Source organism: Ailuropoda melanoleuca, chromosome 3 (assembly GCF_002007445.2).
Source record: "Ailuropoda melanoleuca isolate Jingjing chromosome 3, ASM200744v2, whole genome shotgun sequence".
Lineage (NCBI taxonomy): Eukaryota > Metazoa > Chordata > Mammalia > Carnivora > Ursidae > Ailuropoda > Ailuropoda melanoleuca.
In genome coordinates this window covers 36,314,814-36,331,502 of record NC_048220.1, presented here as the reverse complement: position 1 = coordinate 36,331,502, position 16,689 = coordinate 36,314,814, and the positions used below count along the sequence as shown (strand labels likewise).

The 16,689-nt window shown below is 39.2% G+C and overlaps 1 protein-coding gene across 1 annotated transcript in view; it reads left to right on the top strand.

Moving 5' to 3' along the window:
• The window catches only part of ANKRD55 (ankyrin repeat domain 55), a 697,933-nt gene that overhangs the window by 602,770 nt on the left and 78,474 nt on the right, over positions 1 to 16,689 (top strand). The gene's annotated exons all lie outside the window — the stretch shown is intronic.

The following is a 16,689-nucleotide window of genomic DNA, read 5'->3' as shown; positions in this document are numbered from 1 at the left end:
GAAAAAGGATTTCACATAGAAGACCTGTTCTAAACGTTCACTTCTTATTTGATAAGCATTTGGAAGGGAAAAATAAGCTTAAGGTCTGTTTGTCTTGTTAAAATATTCCAATCTACAAATTTTAAAAATTGGGTTTTGAGCATTTCAGCTATTTCAGATACAATCATCTTTATTCTCATTTGATTTTTTCAAATCTTCTCAAAAAATGTTATAGTAAGTAATATAAAAAGAAATCATGTATCTCTTTTCAGTCTATTAATCCAGTATCTCATTGCTCCAGTTTCATAAATACTTCTTGATTCCCTTTTAGGAATAGACGTTACCTAGATTCACGCTGTAGTTCATACATTATCTCATCCAGGGTTGTGTTATGACTTATCACTATGTTATTATTTGTAATGACAGGATATATCTTTCTTACTCATAATTTGCAGAGTGGAGGTTATTTTCCACATGAAAAGATTGCTGTGGAATCAACCCATCCTCATAAAAAGCATGTATTCAGCCATACAGTTTACGTATATACATTTTGCATATGAAGTATTTACATATATATATATGCATAATACCTTTGTGCAATTATGCATCTTTTCTATGTATGTGCAGGAAATTTCCACTCTGTAAATGCCATAGTTTTTTTTTTTAAATATTTTTTAAAATATCTGATGTCTAAACCACTTTGTGTCACCTGTGAGTATTCTTCAAGATCCTAAAGTTCTTTGGTCATTTACTTGTTTGGCTACAACATGAAAATGTTGATTTGTGAAAGCTTCATTAAGAAAAGCTTCATTGCTTCTTTCTTTTTCCCTTTTCCTGCTTTAGGCCATACTGTGTTTACTATCCTTCAAGTTACATCTGGTTTCATGGGTGAATTATTTTAGCTCAGTGCTTTCTCAAATATTAGATTTACATTTAGATTTCTGAGTAACTATGTACAGGTATATACCCAAAGACACACACACACAGATTGATCTCCACTTCTTCACTCGTTTTGAATTGTGTGTGTATGCACCCTCAGAATGTGATGGTCCACACTGCACTGGATGATGAACACCATAGAGAAAGTGACTGGTATGGCTGTGTCCACCACCATCCTCTCCCCTGTGTGTGTCTTGTATTACTGAAGACAATCAGTAGAAGTGAAAATATGCCTAAATCCAAAGATGTAATACTGGCTAAAAAATGACATTGCTGAGCTGTGCAATCCAAAGAGGAGCGCAGTGGGTTTATTTTGTAAGACTAATTTGAGGAAGCTGGAACTGGCTGCGAAGAACTGGCCTTTCATAATGAATTCATCTGTTCCAGGGTTGTGTCTCCTCACAGGACTGAGCCCAAAACATAGTTAACTAGTTAACATATTAACTCGTAATATTTATTTTCATATAGCACCTTTCATATGAGCAATTCACAGCATTTCCTCCACCCCAGTCCTGACTCTCCCTCATCGAAGTTAACCTTCTCCCTCAATCTTTTCTTTCTAGAGGTGTTGTGGTATGGTGGAAATAGCATAGGTTGGAATGGCAGATCGATTCTTAGCTGTGTGACCTTTGCAAGTTACCTAACCTCTCTGCGCCTTATTTTCCTCAGCAGTAAAATGGAGGAAATAATGCAAGGTTCTTGTAAGAGGATAAAATAATTTGTAAAAAGCACCAGTCACATTGCCTAATGTGCTGTAAGTACCTTAAAATTGTGGCTGCTTTTGTTATTATTATTGCTATTATAACTATTACTACCTTGGACTATGAGTTCCTCAAATGTGAAAGGTCTTCACTTCTCTATCTCCAGCTTGAATTTAGCAGTCCTCAGAACAAATGAGAATTTGGTTAATACTAGTTGACTAGAAAACTTTAATTTTTCTTTCAGAGCTCCGGGGTACCATTCAGAGCAATCCCCTAGAATAATAAATTAAATGATACCGTAATAGTTCTGTTACCACATTAGCCCTTCCACCCTCTTAAAAGCATGAAGGGCCATAATGGTTTAGACCATTATATAGATTTTAAATACCAATATGGTGTTGTTGGGCAAACCATGACAAAGTGACTTTCTCTCTAAAGGTTGAATGTGGGCTTTTTTTGAGGGCTTTCCATGAATTCTGAATATTTAGAAAATCAAAATTCTAGTAGATGCAGATGTTGAGGAAAGACATGCTATCTGGAAGGATCTTAGAAGTCATATAATGCACTGGTTCTCAAACTTAGCTGCACATAAGAATCATGTGGACGGGTTTTGAAAATGCCAATGCCCAGATCTCCAGTTTAATTGGTTTGGGGTGTGGCCTACCAAAAGCTCCCCAAGAAGATCTCATGTACAACAAAATTGAGAACCACTCATCCAACCCATCCCCCTAACATCTCCAAAGGGAAGAGTGAAGCATAAATAGTTTAAAAGGCGGGCCTTGTTTGTACTAAGACTCCCAGCTAATGAGTAATAGAGGGGACTGAGACCCAGGTGTTCACTATCCAGACAACAGAACAATGAGAAATTTCTTTTTATGGGTGGTCTCTGGCCCCAATAGCTACTATGGGGTGGTGGTAGGACTCAGGCTGCTCTGGTTTATGGGTTTCCAGAGAATGGTTAGCACTGTGCACTTGAAAAATATGACACATAATGGCCTGCAGGGCTCAAATGATGTAGATGTGCGAAGTCTGAATCCCTCTAATGGCATTTTTCTGTATTTCTTTTTGGTAGAAGTAACGAGGCATTCTTACGCTAGGGGCATAGGGACGGACAGTAGTTGCTCATGTTCTGTCTCAGTTTTCTTCCCATTTGCATGCACCTGGGCAAACTGATCTCTGTGTCTGAAAAATGTGCAGGGGCAGGGCTGCTGGGAGGCTTAAAGATAGGGTTATCTGACTGGCCAAAGGGATTAGAGCTGTGTTTCTGGCTTGCTTCATGAAATTGTGACGCAGGAAGCCTGGGTCTTCAGAGCTTTCCGCTCCTGCTTTGTGCTTTTTGCTTTCACCATAGCAACATCGCTTCTGGTCCCATGTGCTCTTCCTGGCTGTCTTCCCTCTCAAAGCCCACATGCAGGGAAGGATCTGTAGTAAAATCATTTACTACAGAACACAAAGGTTCCTACTGCAGTGGAGATGTTATATAACTGAAGATATTTACATCTTAAGCTCTGTCTCTAATTGTGGAAAGAAAAGGTTTGTGATGCCTGAAGGAGGAACATGAGCCCTCAGAGAGAGAATGGGAGTGGACAGGTGGTCCCAAGGGTCTTGCCTACTCCCAGCCCTGCCCAGGGTCTGGGAGGTAACGTGTTTGATGAGCACCTGAGTGTGTTTGTGGGTGCCTGAGGGGGCTGGGGCCCACCGCACAGCCTTTTCACTGGTAGAGGTGCTAAGACAGTAAGAGGAGGGCCAGGCCCTCCAGAGCAGATTCAATCACTGCAGTAGTGTCCTAGGGCTTCATGACAAAGTACCTTAGGTTGGGTGGCTTAAAACAACCAAAACGCATTGTCTCACAGTTCTGGAGGCCGGACGTATGAAATTGAAATGTCTGTACCTGCTCCTTCTGGACTCTCTAGGGAAGAATCCTTCCTTGCCTTTTCCAGCTTCTGACTGCTTGTGGCCTCCACTCCAGCCTATGCCCCATCTTCACGTGGCCCTGTCCTCTGCGCGTGTCTCTCTTGGCTTAGAACTCTCTCTGCCTCTCTCTCATAGTAACAGTACATGGATTACATTTAGTGCCACCCACATAATCCAGGATACACTTCTACTCTCAACATTCTTAACTTGATCACATCTTCTGACATACAAGGTAATATCCACCTTTTTGCCATATACAGTAAAATGAACAGGTTCCGGAGATTAGGGAGGGCATGGATGTATCTTCAGGGCCACCATTCAGCCTGCTACCTGGCATGGAAAGTTATCAGATCTCAAGTCCCTTGTCAGAAAATATCATGACTGGGGTTTTGGTAAAAATCCATTCTCAATGAAACTGGGGGGCAATTTGGCATTTGGCAGAGAAGACGGAAAGGGCGGCTATTCGGTGCACCCTCTGCAGGTACTTTACACAGAATACATTTGATAAGAACAAATGGTAATTGAGCACTTAGCAGAGCCAGGCTTTGTGCCACATGGACGTAGACTAGCTCATTTAATCCTCGTATCTGCCCCACTGTTGTTTTCCCCCCTTTTGCCAATGAGGGAATTTTAAAAGGTTATGACTGACTCAAGGTTACAACAGACAAAATGGCAACACTGAGATTCAAGCATAAATCTGCTTGACTTCAAAACCCATGTTTGATCTAGACAGTACCCTTCCTTCATCGACCATACATTTTAATGAAGTAGAGATTAATGAAAATTCAAATTAACGAAGCTGTATTTTCACAATCAAGCTGTTCTTCCATTGTGTTGTGGATTTTTAAAACTCCCACACACAGATGTGATGGTTTTAATTTCCGACTTTTCATCCAAAATGGGAATGCTAAACAAAAAGAATTTAGAGTTCACAGATTTGCACTTTGCTGAAAAAGCAAAAGTGAAAATTCTGTGTGACATGCAGATGCCTCCAAAGGAAGAATAAGCAAATTTTCAAAGAGGTTTGGGAAGAGAGCAGAGAAAAGTCAGGCAAAGAAGACAGAGAGGGAATGATTTGGGCTTACACGATGATTTTAGGTTCAAACACCTGGAATGGGTGCCTAGAATGAAACCCAGGAACACTGAGGAGAACGCTGTGATTAATTTTCAGACTGAGGGTCCAGATCAAGGAAGATTAGCTGGTAAATCACCAATCCACAGGTTTAGAAGCAGAATATCTGTGGCCTTTGGAAAATGCTTCGCCTTCTCCCTCTTTTGGTGAAGGAAGAGGAACAGAGTGAAAATGAGAGATGAGAGAATTCTTTTTCCAGTATTGTTGCCCACTCAAGACCAAGTTTAGTCAAACAAGTTTGCTGGAAGCCTGCCCCTTGCCCTTACTTGCTTCCTTGCTGTCTGTTTGGCATAGGAACATCCTTCCCATGAACCAGCTTCTGGGAGAGGTTGTGACAAACCAGTCCACTCCTGGCTCCTCTTGTCAGCCTAGTAGGAGAGAAGCCCTTGACTAATTGTATCCAAACAATTACCATCCACAGTATTAGAGAGCCATGAAAATGCAAGTGATTCAGCAGGTTGGGGATTAGGAGAGTGGTGTCATTGTCACTATTCTCCTCCAGAGGACAGCCCTACTGTCCTGGAAAATGGGACCTCTTGCCCTAGGATGCATCCCAAGGAGGATCCAGGAGTGGTAGCCCGAGGGAATGGAGGTACACTGGGTCCCTTAGGTCTGCGTCAACCCTGATGTTATGTCCCACAACTTAGCTGGATCAACTTCAGAAGGCAAATCCTCTGTTCAGCGCCTTATTCAGAAGTCAGCTAGGTGGTCACACTGAGCTTTTCCTGCCATCTCTAGTCATTAACTCCACATTTCTTTAACAATTATTAACTGTGTTGAGTAATTGATATTCATGTTTTTTCTCTTTGATGCAACCATTTGGATGCAAAGGTATTTTATATGGAATCTGAAAGAAAAATTACTACACATGTAGCTATTTTTATTACCAAACACTTATGAAACAAACATCTCACCTGTCTTCCTCACCTGAGACGAGGTGAGAAGGTGAGGGTCTAGAGGCATGTACATGCAAGATTGGTGTAGGTGACGTGTACAGATATACGCCATCTTGCAGAAAGACCACATCCAACCAGGAGTCATGCTTAGCGCTTCAATCAGGAAGGCTCTCGATCAGTCAGTGCAGAGTGTTAGCTGATTCTGAGAAGCCACTTGTAGAAGAATGATCTCCATCTCAGCTTTTCTGATTTATCTCTTAAAATCATGGTGTTTTTACCTAATACTTATTAGCTTTCAATTAATAAATACATTTGTGTGCTTAATAAGAGCCCTTAATTTGTTTTCTCTTTATAAAACTTAAAAATGTCACTTGCTCATCGATGGTCTTGTTTTATTGGGTCTGTTAGGGAGGAGGAAAAGGGAAGACTATCCTTTTTACACAGGAGATATTTCTATTTCTAAATGTTCCTCAGAATTTTAAAAATATACATGTACAATATTTAATAGCATTCTAATCCTTTTTTAACTTTTTGTTTGAAAATAATTTCAAACATAAGGAAATGTTGTAAAAATAGTATAAAGAACCCTTGTGTTTTTTATACAGATTCACCTAATGTTAACATTTTGCCCCATTTGCTTTATTGCTGGCTTTCTTTTCTGTCTCTCTCTGTCCCACATCTTCCTGTCTCTGCCTCTCTCTGCCTCTCTCTATGTATATATATGCATATGTGTGTGTACACTTTTATCTAATCTGTCTCCATTCCGTTTTTGTCTAGTGAGCCAGTAACATCTTTCATAGTATTTCCTCCAGTACTTGATCCAGCCTAGGATTAGGTATTACATTTAGTTGTGTATCTTTAGTCGCCATTCTTCTGGAACATTTCTGCACACTTGCTTTGTCTTTCATGACATTGACATTTTGAAACTACTGTCTCTTTCTCTTTTTTAATACTGAGTATTAAATACATTCCTGAGTATTAATACATTTCCTCTTTCTGGGTTTGTCTGACACTCCCTCATGACTAGATTTAGACGATGCATTCCCAGCCAAAGTGCCACGGGGAGCTGTCTCCATCTCAGGTTATCACAATATCATTTAAATCTTTTTAAATGGTAATTTGAAGTGACAGGTGTTGCACTACTACATATCAACCAGTTCTTACAATGTTTTTTTTAGTATACTAGGATTTTTTTCCTGTTGTAAAATTAATACCACCTTCTTCAAAATAGTCAAGCAATACAAAAAGGATTTCAGTATTAAAAGTGTTGCATTCTAGCAATAGTAGTGTTATATAGCTAGCAAATGGCTCTGCTGTTCAGTCTATGAGCCCACCCTGTCCTCCACTTCTCAGCCACCAAGATGGACTCATAGTAACTCACCCTCCATACTGGGGCTGGGAAGTAGCTTCCAAAGGGAGGTAAAGGAGATCAGGCCAAGAATATTAACCAGCATCATTAATCAGAAGAAGAGCAATTACTGGTTTATTAAACAGCTCCCACATGCTAGGTGCTGTGCTAAACTCTTTATTCCTGCTTTGTCACTTGAACCACACAGCCTATGAGATATGTCTCATTTTGGTTGTCTGAGGTTACACAACTTTCCCAGTGCCACAAAGGACAAGGCAAAGCTGCCATTTTAACTCCAGCTTCTGAAACCCAAGCCCTCCTCACACTCCCCTTCACCACAAAATTAGACTTTGTGGTTTCTGATAGCCCACCCCATTCACCACTTCATGACTCCTAGTACAAGAAGAAGAAGAAAGATACTGGCACCTCAAGTGGGACTGGCAGGAGCTGACAGCCCTGAAGTGTCCACCCCACGCTCAATGTCCAGTTGCAATGAGCTCTGCCCAGTGGGTTCTACTCATTGTGACAGCCTGACCTCTTCCAGGGTAGCAGTGGATCCAGTCTCCATGGCAGGCTGCCTTGGGAGCAGAGAAGGGCACCAACATCCTAGGAGATGTTGAGTACACTGGAATGTGACCTGTGGAGCTGATGTGAGAGAAGCTGGGTATTTGCAAGGTCAAGGCTTGGGTTCCATCAAAGAAGCTTCAGAAGCCAGGTGTTTTATCATATTCCTACTCAGCACATTTGTTCTGTGCAGCAACCTGTTCATGTTACTCCAAAAGACATTTCAGGGAGCCCAACCCTGCAAACAAGGTCACACATAAACAGCATTTGATAGAAAGAAAAAAAGAATTATTATACATTGATATCCTGTGGTTTGATTGTGAATAACCTTGAGACCATTTCTTTGTTCTTTAACTCACCATAGTAAATCAGAACATGGTCTACTGTTTTGTTTTGTTTTTTAACTTATTTTTAAGAACTGTGAGAGGGACACCTGAAATTCACCTGAATCGACACTTTTATCCTTCTGATTACTTAGTGCTATTAAAAAATGGCGTTCTAGAGTTTTGGCTACAACTTGGCTGACTTAGCATGACCACTGACTATAGAGTGGGGTCAAATGGGCTCACAGGCATCTGGTTTCAGGTAGCCAGAGCAGAAATCAATTTCAGGATGGATTCTGGAAGTGTTTTGACTTAGAACAGTCGTGTTTTGGAGTTGGAAGGAACCTCAGTGTATAGTCCAACTCCCTCACTTTTTATATGTGAAGACTGAAACATAGAGATATTGATGGGGATACCGTGTAATGCTGTAATGGCCCCTGGAGCCAAACTGAACAGGTCAAGGCCAGTGCCACCATTTACTGTGTGACCCAGCTGTTTAACATGTCTACAGCTCACTTTCCTACCTTGCAAACTAGGATGAAGCTACTACAAAGGATAGCTTATCTAGATTGAATTAATGAATACATACAAAGCCCCTACAACCATGCCTGGCTCATAGTAATCATTCAGTGAGTACTAGTGGTGGTTATGGGATTGTTCTAACGATGGCTGTAACAAGGATTATTCTAAAGATTTAATGAATACATACAAAGCAGTTGGAACTAGGCATGGCCCAGAGTAATTACTCAGTGAGTGCCAGTGATTCTTATAATGATTCACATAAGATCACATGGACAACTGGTCTTCCCAGGTCAAGAGAACATCTTACGCTTTAAGCTGGCTCCTCCTCGATAATGAATACATGGCATAGCACCACTGTTTTTTGTGGAAATTGGAAGGGGCAGAATTTTCCTGGGCAGGAAACCCATATCAGAACGAAATGAATTCTCCAGGAAAGCTCACACAACTTGGGCTACTTCTAATTTGCCTGTCCTCTGTTACGGGTGTTCTGTCTCCTTCCAGATAAAACTCATCCCTTTGCTCAAAAGCGAGTCTACCTGTTAGCTTTCACTGTCCATGCTGGTGCCGGGCAGGTTTCTGGGCTCTCTACATGGTTCTGGGAACTCTCTGGGTTTGAGGCAGAATCTCATTTTTTAAAATTTAGTAGTTTTATCATGTTTTCTATTTGTTAGAGGAAAACTCCCTTGGTGCTCTTTTTGTTTGTTTTATTGGATATTCTTACTCATTTTTTGTTTCCTTTTTTTGTTTATTTTTGCTTTTGGAAGATACTACATTAATATACAAGGTATAAAACAATATCCAATGACGAATCTCCCACCCTAGCCATCCAGTTCCCCTCCCTGGAAGCAAAACAATGTAAGCAGTTTCCAGTGTATTCTTCTAGAGAGATTCTATGTATAGATAAACAAATAGTTAGATATATTCTTTTTTCTTCTTTAAAGCATAAAGTTATCCATTTGTTTTTACAAATTAAAAGTAGTATCAATTTCCTGAACCCGATCCCCCAGAAAACTATTGAAACTTTTATTGAAATGACATTAAACTTACAAATGAATTAAACTTACAAATGAATCTGTATAATAATTAGAATTTATTATCTTATTTAGTTTATCCTTTCTGGGAATATGGCATATATCTCCATCAATTCAACTCTTCTGTTATATCACTCAACAAAATTCTGTAGTTTTCCTCAATTAGATTTTAAATATTTATTTTTTATTTTTATTTTCATTGTATATTTCATTTTCATTTTATATTTTCATTGTAATGAGTTATTTTCTGTTAGGACTGGTTTTCCTTTTTTTTTTTTTAATTTTATTTTATTATATTATGTTAATCACCATACAGTACATCCCCAGATGTAAAGTTTGATGCTTCATTAGTTGCGTATAACACCCAGTGCACCATGCAATACGTGCCCTCCTTACTACCCATCACCAGTCTATCCCCTTCCCCCACCCCCTCCCCTCTGAAGTCTTCAGTTTGTTTCTCATAGTCCATAGTCTCTCATGTTTCATTCCCCCTTCTGATTACCCCCCTTTTCTTTATCCCTTTCTTCCCCTACCGATCCTCCTAGTTCTTATGTTCCATAGATGAGAGAAATCATATGATAATTGTCTTTCTCTGCTTGACTTATTTCACTTAGCATTATCTCCTCCAGTGCCGTCCATGTTGCAGCAAATGTTGAGAATTCGTTCTTTCTGATAGCTGAGTAATATTCCATTGTATATATGGACCACAGCTTCTTAATCCAGTCATCTGTTGAAGGGCATCTCGGCTCCTTCCATGATTTGGCTATTGTGGACAATGCAGCTATGAACATTGGGGTGCATATGGCCCTTCTCTTTACTACGTCTGTATCTTTGGGGTAAACACCCAGTAGTGCAATGGCTGGGTCATAGGGTAGTTCAATTTTTAACTTTTTAAGGGACCTCCACACTGTTTTCCAGAGTGGCTGTACCAACTTGCATTCCCACCAACAATGTAGGAGGGATCCCCTTTCTCCACATCCTCTCCAACAATTGTTGTTTCTTGCCTTGTCTATCTTTGCCATTCTAACTGGCGTAAGGTGGTATCTCAGTGTGGTTTTGATTTGAATTTCCCTGATGGCTAATGATTTTGAACATTTTTTCATGTGTCTGTTAGCCATTTGTATGTCTTCATTGGAAAAGTGTCTGTTCATATCTTCTGCCCATTTTATGATTTGTTTATTTGTTTCTCGTGTATTGAGTTTGAGAAGTTCTTTGTAGATCTTGGATACCAGTCCTTTATCTGTGGTGTCCTTTGCAAATATATTCTCCCATTCCGTGGGCTGTCTCTTAGTTTTTTTGACTGTTTCCTTGGCTGTGCAGAAGCTCTTTATCCTGATAAAGTCCCATAAGTTCATTTTATCTTTTATTTCTCTTGCCTTTGGAGATGTGTCGTGAAAAAGGTTGCTCTGGCCGATGTCATAGAAGTTGTTGCCTATGTTCTCCTCTAGAATTTTGATGGATTCCTGTCTCACATTGAGCTTTCATCCATTTGGAGTTTATTTTTGTGTATGGTGTGAGAGAGTGGTCAAGTTTCATTCTTTTGCATGTAGCTAGGACTGGTTTTCCTGCTTATATTATTTATTACAGAGAACTATCTAGTTTTATATTTATTTTAAAATCTGCTAACTTAATCAAATCTCATCACTTCCAATAGTTTTGTCATTAATTCTCTTGTGCCATCCTTGTGCAAAAGATGAAACCAGGTGGACTGTTCTTAAGTCCTGTTCTACCACTTAATAGCTGTACAACTATGGGGAAATAATTAAACTTCTCCATGCTTCAATATCCTCATCTATAAGCTGGGATAAATATACTACCTACTTCATAAAATAAAATAAATAGCCTAATTCAAATGATACTGTTGGGACAGTACATGGAACAGGAGTCATCTGTAAAAGTTAGCTATTATTAAAACTATGATAATTTTGCTCTCCCTTTGTGATTATTATCTCTTTTTTTTTGCTTCATACTTACTGCATTACATTGTTTGTCTTTATTGTTTTATTATTAAATATGATATTTGGAATTGATTAGAAATAAATGCACTTAACCATACGTAGAATGTAAGCTTTTAGCTGTTAAGCATTTTTTTTTAAGATTCCTTATTCACATTATCCTGTATTTCCCCTTTGTTCTAGTGCTGTAATATATTTTATGAATAGATGTCAAGAAATCAAAATGATGTGGTTTTGGACTATAGGTGAGGTTCGGTGGGGTGAGGTCTGGAGCCCACGACCAAGAAAAAATTCCTGAGACCTCTTTGGTGCAAAATGATGGTTTTATTAAAGCACAGGGAAAGGACAGGCAGAAAAAGGGGCTGCACCAAGGTCTTAAGGAGTGGTGATTAAGTACTTAGGAGCTGGGGGAAGTAAGGAAAGGGGAGGTTTCAAAAGAACTTTCATATGCTAAAGACGACCAGCTGACAGGATACCTACAAGATACAGGAGGCCTTGCCATTGTCAAATTAAGTTGTTTTCCCCTCTAGCAAGTTATTAACATTAAGATAGTTGGGAGATCTCTGGAAGAATGTCACACATGTCCCACCCCAGGAAAGGTGGGAGTGGTTGCAGGGTGTCAGCTTATGCTTTGTCTTCAGCTAGCCTTCTGCTCCCTCATCAAAAACATCTTTATAAATGATAAACTGTTTGATTATGCTGTTTTATTCTTTCAATATTCAACTGAATTTTCTCTGGTAGAATTTAATTTAAAACTTAGAATTCTGTGCTCACAAATTGAATTCTTCTGTAGGTGGCTGTGTGTGTGTGTGTGTGTGTTTTACCAGTTTTGCTGGCCTTAGAAGATAAATTCAAGGGGGTGCCTGGCAGGCTCAGTTGGTAGGGCATCCAACTCTTGATCTTGGGGTTGTGAGTTCAAGCCCCATGTTGGGTGTAGAAATTATTTAGAAAGAAAATCTTTAAAAATAAAAGAAATTAGCAAAATTTTACTCTTTTTCTGTGCTTCAGTTTGAGAATTATTTGTTCCTGGTCATTTGATATTTTAACAAATGAAAAGATTTCAGTCAACATCACTTTAGAATTTTTATGCTATTACCACTAACGTTAGTTCTCTCCCTGGTGTACAACCAACTCTTCATAGATACGTTTCCAATTTTCAGTTAATGTGTGAATATTCTTTTTGCTACAAATGAGTTTAAACTCCAGGACAGTGATGTCTGTCAGGCAGAATGCTGGGCCACGCAGCTTGTGCAGCAGAGTGGAGAGCCAGGCACAGGCTCAGTTAGAAAGAACGGAATGTAGAATGACCATCTAGCACTAGTGGAAGGTCACATGTTCACTGGAGTATGTGAGAGCTTTGCCTCCTGAGTGAAAAGACAGTTCTATACTATAGTGCACATGTGATAAGGTCGTAGAATATAGGTGAGGTTCAGTGGGTGGTGTCCGGAGCCGACGACCAAGAAAGAATTCTTGAGGCGTCTTTGGTGCAAAATTGGTGGTTTACTAAAGCACGCGGACAGGACCCGTGGGCAGAAAGAACTGCTGCCCCGGGGTTGTGAGAGGTGGCTGATTATATACCATGGGGTTGGGGGAAGGTAAGGGAAAAAAAGGGAGGTTGAGAAAGTACTTTCATATGTTAAAGACTTGCAGGATATTGGAGGCCTTACTATTGTCAAGCCAAGGCTGTCCCTCCCTCTAATGAGGCGCTAACATGAAGACAGTTGGGAGTCTCTGGGAGGAATGATCACAAGTCCTTGTCAGTGGGCTTCAGGTTTAAAAGAAATTCCATTTTATTTACATTTCCTTCTGCCTCAGCCTCCCTCAATTTTATGGAGGGGATGGTAATGTTAGGGTTCCAGGAAACTGAATTATGGGTCTCTGGAAGTTAGGCTATTGATAAGAAAGCTTCTTGCTTGTAAATCACTAGGACATGTGTAAACTGAGGGAGACTCAGGTCTTGGCAGGACTGTGATCTCTGTTAGTTAACCGTTTGTTTTTCCATTCCTTATCTTTAGGGCAGCCAGGAGTACCTGAGGAATGTCACGTACATCCCATGGTGGGGGGTGGGGTTGCAGGGTGTCAGTTTCTGCTTTATCTTCAGCTTGTCTTCTGTTCCCTCATCACATGGGTCACAGGGTAGAATCTGAGGCCTGACAGCCTGTGGCCTTTTCTGCGTTACACCAGTTACTACCTATGTGACTTTGAGTAAGTCACTTTCCTGCCCTGTGCCTCAGTTTCCCCATCCATCAAATGGAGATAATTTGTAGTACCTACTTCATAAGGTAAAAATTGAATGAATTGATTTACAGAAAGGGTTTAGTACAGTGCCTGGTGCATAATAAGCATGATGTAACTGTTAACCATCATGATGACCGTTCTTCAGACAGTGACAGAGACATGAAGTGTGCAGTAACAGTGGATACTGTCACTGCGACTGGGAGACCTTGTTATCCTGTAGAAATGACTGTATCATAGTTTTTACTAACTCTAGGGTTGTTCTAAGTGTTTTAATTCCTTCAAATATGCTACCAAAAATTCTAGAATTCAAAACTCTGCTGGAAACACAAAAAAGCTCAGAACCTTGACTGTGGACTGACCACAAGACTCTATGGAATGTGCCTGAGGTGCACTTTGGCTATATCCCCAAGCTCATGTGTGCACCACTGCCGAGAGGGCAGTTCTGGGTTCCTGTTTGCCAAGGCACAGCTTCAGTGAACAGGAGGTAGGAAGAGCCTCCTGTAGGGAGTTAATAATGATTTAGTATATGATAAGGTTGCCATTACAAATTAACAAGGAATGGGAAAATTATCCAATAATTGGCTATTTGGAAAAAAATTGCAGCATACAAAAACTTAGTTTAGAAATTCCATATTAATTATAGTTAAATATTAACATATAAGTAATCCTAAGGTCCCACAAATTCTGACTTCTCTAATCATAAGAGCAATGCAATAAATTCTGTAAATGCAATATCTGTAAATTTTGAAGATGTATTTTTCAAAAACCAACAAAATACCTGAAAACTTAAGTAGCAAACAATGAAAATAACTGCAGCATGGGTAACAGGTGAAAAACTGGTGTCCTTACTGTACATAAAGGTATTTCAAATCAATTAGGTAAAGATAAATGCCTTGAAATCATGAGATATAAGGACATCAATAAATAATTCATAAAATGGCCATAAACAGATGGAAAAACTTTTCTCTCAGGAAGAATAAAAGAAATGGCCATTAAAAATTATATACTATTTTCCTTCTTTCACATCAACATTAATTTAAAAAAAATAATATGCAGTATCTAAGAAAGATGAAGTGTGTGCTCTCAAGCCCTGTTTGGGGAGGGTATGTTGATTTAACTTTCTGGAGGCCAATTTGACGAAAAGTCAAATGCATTGACTCCCATGTTCACTTCTAGAAATATGTCCACATGAAATAGTCAAAGATGTGGGAAAAGATATATGTGCAAGAATATTATAGCATTATTTGGAATAGCCACAAAATTTATGATTCTCCCAAAAGAGAGAAAACATTTAAATGTCGTGTAGTAAGAAAGTGATCAAATCAGTTGTGTTAAGTTCAGTCAATGGGATTTTATGTCACATTTTATAAATAACATTTTAAAATCTTACCTTGTGACATGGGAAGACATTTGTGATCAAATATTAAGTGAAAAAGGGCAAAAATAAAAATTACATGTACAGCATGATCTTATTTTTGTGAAAAGTAAATAGATATGTGTAATTCCAGCACTATGCTCAGAACTGTTAGTCATTGATTGTTACAATATTAAAATATCTCTATACCCTCAGATCAATAGAGACCTCCCATCTTCCTATACCAATCATCCCCCAGGAACACATATACATTGGGCACAATTCAGCAGCTAAAAAGTTACAGATCCCATTCCAGCTATTAGGCCTGCCTCCATTCTGATGGAGGCTCTGATAAACCAGTTGTTAGATCTCTTGATATCACCCTTGACCTGCTCCTCAGGAACTTGCCTTCTCATTTATACAGCCTGTGAGTTGGGTTACCACTCATTTTCAGTCACATCCATTTTGAGTGCAGAACGGGGGTTATGAGACAGTTCAGATTCTGAAGGGTAAGATGGAAAGGGCAGAGGTTCACAATTGCTCATTCTGAAGCAGCCACATCTTTCAGGCTTCCAGGCTTCAGCTTCTGCTAGCATTTCTCCATACTCCCTCACTACTTTAAACAGGCAGGTAGAGAAACAGAGTCTCCCGAAGGAAGTAGGTGGTCAAGAAGCCCATGGTGCCACATAAGTCAAGTACATACAACACATCAACATCTTAACAGTGATTATCTTTAAGAATATATGTTCTTTTTATCTGTATTTTTGTAATTTTTATAAATCAATAAAGTATTATAAATAAAATAACATATAAAATGACATCAAATGAATTAAAATATCTGGGGAAAGTATTTGGGCATCAGTTGTTTTTGGTTTATTTTGTTTTTTAGCTCCCAGGGTGATTCTAATGCATAGCCAGTGTTGAGATCTAGGAATATAGTCAACCCTTCATTTTACAAAATAGAGCTGAACCCAGAGTGGTTCACAATAACACACTTGGCTAATATGCTCATTGTGCAAACAGAAGATTCTTGATGAGATTCAGATTTAACTGAGAAGTCAAATCTGTTAGTTACTGAGAAGTAATTTCTGTTGTCACTCTTTTAGACCCCACAATATTACATACTCAAAGTTCTGCTAAATATGGTTTAAACCAGCCTTACTTTAACCATATATCCATAATATATGACAGCTGATGGAAGCTTTTCATTTACTTCAACTCTACTTAAAATCCAAGTGATATGCCTTATAAAATTGTTTAAAGGAGCAGAATACACCTTCTTCCACCACTTTTCCTAACTCTCTTACCAAAAATTATGAAAAATGAGACTTCAATTCATATATCTACTCTCTTCAATTTGTCAATTGGAAAAGAATATGCCGATTAAGTCAATAAACATAGTTATCAAGTATCTACAATATATTCAACAGTACTCTAGCTTCTACTATCTAAGGTTAGAGATTTTTTTTTCCTGTAATAAAGGCAAAGCCATACTGCCAAAATTCTAGTGCAATCATATAAATAGAGTGATTTATTCACTAGGTTTGGTTTTATTCTCTGCCTTTTGTAAAGTAGTTATCATATGGTTTCACTCATATGTGGAATATAAGAAACAGCGTAGAGGATCATAGGGGAAGGGAGGGAAAACTGAATGGGAAGTCATCAGAGAGGGAGAAAAACCATGAGAGACTCTTAACTATAGGAAACAAACTGAGGGTTGCTGGAGGGGAAGTGGGTAGTGGGATGGGGTAACTGGGTGATGGGCATTAAGGAGGGCATGTGATGTGATGAGC